A 7,305-nucleotide genomic window follows, 5' to 3' on the forward strand; every position below is an offset into this window, starting at 1 on the left:
TTTTCTTTCCTTTTTTTTTTCTTTATTTTTGAGACAAGGTCTCACTAAGTTGTTGAAGCTGCCTTCAAACCTGTGATCCTCCTTCCTCTGCCTCCCAAGTAGCTGGAATTACAGGTGTGTGCCACTGCACCCAGCAAGAACTGCTTTTTGTTGCCCGCATTTCTATGATTTTGTGTAATACATTCGCAAGTGAAGTAATGCAATACAGCCCCATGTACTAGCAGATCTCTCTGATCGGGCTGTGAGGTCAATTTGGGAACATGAATGGGGCAAATATTCAGAGAGAGGCCCTACTTACTCAACCACAAAGCCCCCTGGCCTCTAATGTCCCAGACTTTGGCAGAAGAATCATTGTTCTGTAAGCACAGGGAGACAGACTTCCACCTTCTCACTTCAGGAGCCAAGATGATTCTGTTACCTACCGGCCAATTTAGCTTTTTTTGGGTGCAACATCTGGAACAAATGCATAATTTGTTTGGTCACTTTTACATAAAAATAAATAGTCTGTATTTCACAGATCCGGTACAAGGTGCTGTTTGTTTAGACAGTGATTTTTTTTTTTTCCAGATTTGCGAAGCCAATAGAACTTGAAAGTTTCAACATAAACAATGAAGAGATTAAAATAAACCGTAATGGAGCTTAAGAGATAGGAACATTTTCTTCAACAGGAATTGTGAGCTCATTATTCTTCCTAAAAATGTAAACTGATTCAGTTAATGCCAAGTCAACAGATAGAGAACCAGAGGAATGCAGTACCTGTCTTATGTTCAAATATAGAATGTTTGGAAAACCAGTATGACTCGAGAGGCTGATGTATGAGGATCACAAATTCAAGGACAGATCAGCAATTTAGCAAGACCCTCAGCAACTTAGGGAGATCCTGTCTCAATATATAAAAATAAAAAGGTCTGAGGATGTAACTCAGTGGTAAAGTGCCCCTAGGTTCAATCCTCAGCACACCCTGCAAGAAAAGTTTGGAGGTAAGAGGTGTGTTCCGTCTTTCTACTTGCTAGAATATAACCTCTCTCAAGTTACTTCCTGTAATAGGGGGTTTCTTTTAAGGAATAAGAGAAACAGGGAACTTATGGGAACCTAGTGTTGAGAGCCACAGCTCGTTTCTTTTGACAAGTGGCTCCTGAATTGTGCCCAGCCAGACTGCGGCAACCTAGCTTGAAAACCAGTGTGCACCCACACTTCAGTGGAAATGAAACCTTATGCTAAGCATCCCAGGAACCCATCAGCAGCATTAGTGGGGTTTCTCATGGAAGAACCCAGGGGAAGAGTGAGTTATCTATGGTTAGTGCTGAAGCCTTGGTGGGATGGGTAGCGGTTGGGATTTCTTTCATGTCCTGAGATGGAATGACAAGCTGACAATGTACAGTAAAGAAGCTAATTAAAGTGTCCGTTGTCTTTTGGGGATCCAGGCTATGTGCTCACTGAAAAAATAGGGACTGTGAGGACAGATTTGTTAGATAACTTCTTACCTTAGCAAATTATGGCATGCCTCCAGATATCAGTGGTTGCTGTTGTTTTGGGCAGTGCTGGAGAGTTAGACCCAGGGCCTCTGGCTAGGCAAGCACTCTACCACTAACTGACACCCTCAGCCCTAGCAAATTATGGCATGAAAAAGAGAAATCCCAGTTTTGGATCAGTCAGTTTAAAGAAGGTGTTTTTTTTTTCCCAGCAACCATGATAGATTGTATTATTTATTTGAAATATTTGCTGTTCATGTCCACTAGTTCACCCCCAGAGGGCCCAGCCCTGAGGCCCCACCGATTAGAAGGAACGCACATCTTGCTTATCATACTTTATCAAGTGACTTTTTATATCTGATGGAATTTACATAATGTCATTGCATGGTTCTGCCATTGCTTTGTTCCCTCTGCTTTTAGACTAAGAGAAGCTGCTCCTTCACACTGAATCACAAAACAAAAACTACAGAGCAAAGAGTGATCCGTTGCTAATAGGCATAGAAGCAAGAAACCAACATTGATGTTGCGGGGTGCTAGGATTTGGAGGGGGCATTTACTATTGCAACATAATTTAATTGAAGTTAATGTGTACAGATATTGGGACCAGAAAGGTGATGTCGATCAGCAAAAATTCTGAAATATGTGGCATGTTGCCTACAATGTGAAATGTGGACCAAATGAACTTGTGACTTGAGTCAAGTAGTGGGAGAATAAAACATGGGTGTCATAAGTCTTCTTCTATTGTTGGCCTATGACAAGAGACTACAAAAACAATGTAAGCTCCAAATAGAATGTCCAGCTTGAAAGCAGAATTGAAAGGGAATTGCAGATAGTCCAAGGATTACAAAGTCAGAATGGGGGAGGGGGGGTAAAGAAGGGGAAATAAGGAGAACTGGCTGGAAGCTCTTGGAGAAGAAATCTACCTCTAAATCCCTTTGCTCATGCTGCTCCCAGGGCCACTACTCCTTCCTTGCCTCTCTGGTGAGTGCACAGAGAGTCATAAGTAGCACCAGGGAACGCCAGTCACAGTAATGGCTTCAGACACAGTCTGTATGTCGAGTGCTTCATGCAGAGATACCCTAGCCTTTTCCTCTCATTCAACCCAATTGCACTGGTGGACAGACCCTTCCTCTCCAGTAGGAGATTCAAAAACTCTCTGGAGAATGAGAGAGAAAAGATCTTAAGATACTGACATTAGGGGCCCCCCAGCAAATGGTTCATCTACAACATCCCAGTATAATGGGAAAATGATCAAAATTATTATGAATTCAGAACTTCCAATCAGCCCTGTACTTATTGGAGCCAAGAACTGATAGATGGCTGAGAAGACTGAAAAAACAAATAGAACAAAATCAACTTGGAGAAAATAAATACTAGTATACACATATATGTTTATATAATGAAAGACTTTAAAAATCAGAAACATTTATGGTACATTATAATATCCCTACTAGTAAAATTATATATATTATAATTAATATCTTCAAAGTCATAAAATTTGGCCTCCATAACACAGCATGTTTTTTTAATATTTATTTTTTAGTTGTAGGTGAACACACAATACCTTTATTTCATTTTTATGTGGTGCTATGGATGGAACCCAGTGCATCACACATGCCAGGCAAGTGCTCTGCCACTGTGCCATAACCCCAGCCCCTGGGGTTTTTTAAGAATCATTCAAACATCAAAAAAGAAACCTTGGAAATCCAAATATTATGACAAAAATAACTGTCTCAATAAAATAGATGGAGGGTCAATTTGAGGAAATCTTCCAGAATGGTCAGAAACACCAAAAAATGAGAAGCAGAAAATGAAGATAGTAAAATTAGAGAACCAAGAGGTCTGACACTTAAATTTTAAGAAATTAGAGACAGTAAAGTAAGGAAATCAGAAATCATCAATGAAATGATTCAAGATAATCCTTAAAACTTAAGGACATGAGTAACTTGAGGTGACCACCGAGATTCACACCAAAATACATCATGTGAAATTTCAAGTCACGGCAGTCATTCCAAAGAACCTGTAAGTTGGCTGTGGTTGGCTGGCTCCGTTGCTTTGGGCCTGAGGAGAGGCAGAACATCAGGGTGAAAGGGCACAGTAGAGGACAACTTCTCAGATCACTGCAACAGGGACGCATAAAAAGAGAAAGAGGACGCGGGAAGGAGGGGAGGGGCCAGCACAAGAAGTCTCCCTCCGGGACACATCCCCACTGATCCACTTCCTCCAACTGTGCTGACTGCCTATAATTTCTACCACTCCCAGCAGTGCATGCAGCTATCAATGAATTAATCCATCGATGAGGTCAGAGACCTCATGATCCAATCATTTCCTAAAAGTGCTCCCTCTGAACATAGCTGAGTGAGGGACCAAGAGATGCTGGGGACATTCTTGATCCAAACCATATCAGGGCTTTAGACTTCTTAAGAAAGACACTAAAAGCAAAAAGAGTTTTTTAAAAAAATGATGCAGAACTTATTATCCTATATCCAAGAAAACTATCGATTGAATAGGAGTATAAAATAAAGACACCTTAAGACAAGGTCTCAGAAATTGATCTTCTATAAAATCTTTCTCAGAAAGCTATTAAAGGAAGCACACTACTAAAATTAGAGAGTAAACCAAGAAAGAAAAGGCATGGAATACACGAGAAAATCGACAAAGAAAGAGAAAAAGGCATCCTTGGGGTGATGAAGGGAGGCCCTGAGCTGAGCAGAGGACACAATCCAGATGGAAGCACCCTCACCCGGAGAGGTGCCCAGAGGGTTGTGAGCAGGATCCCTGCTGCCTTTCTTTAAAATCAAGGTCAGAGTGCCCAGCTAAGCTTATTTACTTATCTTGTCCATGTTCTAATCGTTTATTCTTTCTCCTCCATGACCTACTGCTTGCATCAGCTGAGGGTCCTCATTTCACCTCACAGAAATCGTCTCCTCTAGCCTTCTCCTGAACAGTGAAGGTCAGAACTGGAGAGATGAGAGCAGCTGTCTTATAGACCATGTCACTGCTGGACCCAGAACGTGTTCCAAAATTTGATGCCTTAGCAGTGTTTGAGCCCATTTTTCCAGGTTCAACCCCGGAATTGCCCACGAGCTTTCCAGAGGGATACTGTCTGCACAGTAAATCTAGAAAATTGCACCTGGAGATGAAATTGAACCTATCTTCTCCCAGGAACCTACTTTTTAATAACAATTGAGGTTGTGTTTGCTACTCACTCAAGACCAAGCAAGAGATCCTTTGTGGATACTTGCATGGATTGTAAATCTACAAAGAAAAGGAAAGTTTGGAAAGAGGTTTCCTAGTGGTAAAGGGAAGAAGGGATTTTGAGAAGTCAAAGAGGCTTTTGAGATACTGAGATGATCCTTCTATGCCTGAAAAGAGAATGCACAGAGGTTCATTTTCTTCTCCTTCTTCTTTTCCTCCTCCTCCTTCTCTTCCTACTTCTTTATTTTCTCCTTCTTCATCTTCATTTTCTTATTCTTCTTCCTCCTCCTCTTCCTTGTCTTCATCTTCTAAATTGTATATATCTAAATTAACACAGAAAAATTGTACAAATTGTTGAGTCCATGTGATGTTTTGATTCATGTGTATACTGTGTAATGTTCAAATCAGGGTAAGCCTTCCTCAAGATGATCATTTCCTCATGATGAAAACATTCAAAATCCTTTCTTCTGAAATTAAAGAAGACCTTAGAAGATGAAAAGATCTCCCTTGTACTTAGATAGGCAGAATTAATATTGTCAAAATGACCACACTACCAAAAACACTGTAAAGAGTTAATGCAATTCCAATCAAAATCCCAATGACATTCCTCATAGGAATAGAAAAAGCAATCATGAAATTCATTGGAAAAATAAGAGACCCAGAATAGCTAAAACAATCCTTAGCAAGAAGAGTGAGGCAGGTGGCATCACTATACCAGACCTTAAACCATACTACAGAGCAGTAGTAACAAAAAATGGCATGGTATTGGCACAAAAACAGACTTGTAGACCAATGATACAGAACACAGGACACAGAGACAAACCCACATAAGTACAGTTATCTCATACTAGACAAAGGTGCCAAAAAATGTATTGGAGAAAAGATAGCCTCTTCAACAAATGGTGCTGGGAAAACTGGAAATCCATATGCAGCAAAATGAAATTAAGCCCCTATCTCTCACCATGCACAAAGCTCAACTCAAAGTGGATCAAGGACCTAGGAATTAAACAAGAGACCCTGCACCTAATAGAAGAAAAGGCCCAAATCTTCATCATGTTGGATTAGGCCCCAACTTCCTTAACAAGACTCCTATAGTTTAAGAAATAAAATTAAGAATCAATAAATGGGATGGATTCAAACTGAAAAACTTCTTCCCAGCAGAAGAAACAATCAGTGAGGTGATGAGAGAGCTGGCAGAATAGGAGTAAATTTTTACCACACTCACATCAGATAGAGCACCTAGGATATATAAAGAACTCAAAAAACTTAACACCAAAACAACAACAACAAACAAACAAACAATGAGTAACCCAATTATTAACCCAATCAATAAATGGGCCAAGGAACTGAATAGACACTTCTCAGACGACGATATACAATCAATCAACAAATATAGGAAAGAATATTCAATATCTCTAGCAATTAGAAAAATGCAAATCAAAACTAAGATTTCGTCTCACTCAAGTCAGAATGGCAGCTATTAAGAAAACAAACAACAAGAACTGTCGCCGAGGATGTGGAGGGAAAGGCACACTCAAACATTGTTGGAGGGACTGAAAATTGGTGCAGTCACTCTGGAAAGCAGTATGGAGATTCCTTGAAAAACTTGGAATGGAACGAGCCACCATTTGACCCAGCTATCCCACTCTTCAGTCTATATCCAAAGGACTTAAAAACACCATACTACAAGGACACAGCCACATCAATGTTTATAGCAGCACAATTCACAATAGCTACATTGTGGAACCAACCTAGATGCCCTTCAATAGATGAATGGATAAAGAAACTGTGGTATATATACACAATGGAATATTACTCAGCATTAGAAGAGAATAAAATCATGGTATTTTCAGGTAGATGGATGGAGTTGGAGAATATCATGCTAAGTGAAGTAGGCCAATCCCCAAAAACCAAATGTCAAAAGTTTTCTCTGATATGAGGATGCTGATCCATAATGGGGTTTGGGAGTGCATGGGTGGAAGGGAGGAACTTTAAACAGGGCAAAGGGGAGGGAGGGAAAAAGAGAGAGTAGGGGTGTAGGAAAGATAGTGGAATGAGATGGACATCATTACCCTAAGTACATGTATGAAGACACACACACACACACACACACACAAATTCTTTCTTCTAGCGTTCTTGAAATATATAGTACATTATCATTGTAAATAATCACCCTACTGTGCCATATAACACAAGGACTTTTTTTCTCCTATCTCTTAGTACCTATTGATCAACCTCTACCCATCCATCCTTCTCCCACTCTCCACAGCCTATTTTTCTTCTAATTATACATAAATGTTTTCTATTCTATTATGCATGATATACCTCATAAAAAATTATTCTTTTAATTTAAGGAAGAGTCAAGTAGCAGTGAATGATTTAAAAAACAAAGAGGCTGAGGCAGCTGTGTGCACTGACCGTGGCATGACATCAAAGGTCTTTTAGCCCAGTGAAAGGGCAAGGGCTTTACATATGCAGGGCACCAAAACAGAGATGCAAACCAGAAGTTCAAGGAATTTTGTCAAGTAAAAGGATATGGGACAAAAAAGAATGTTTATGATCTGGTGATTGAATAGAGAAATAGAAACAAAAAGAAAAACAAAAACAAAACCACATATCCCTCCACCCACCCACC

The sequence above is a fragment of the Marmota marmota genome, unplaced genomic scaffold (genome assembly GCF_001458135.2).
Source record: "Marmota marmota marmota unplaced genomic scaffold, marMar, whole genome shotgun sequence".
Classification (NCBI taxonomy): Eukaryota; Metazoa; Chordata; class Mammalia; order Rodentia; family Sciuridae; genus Marmota; species Marmota marmota.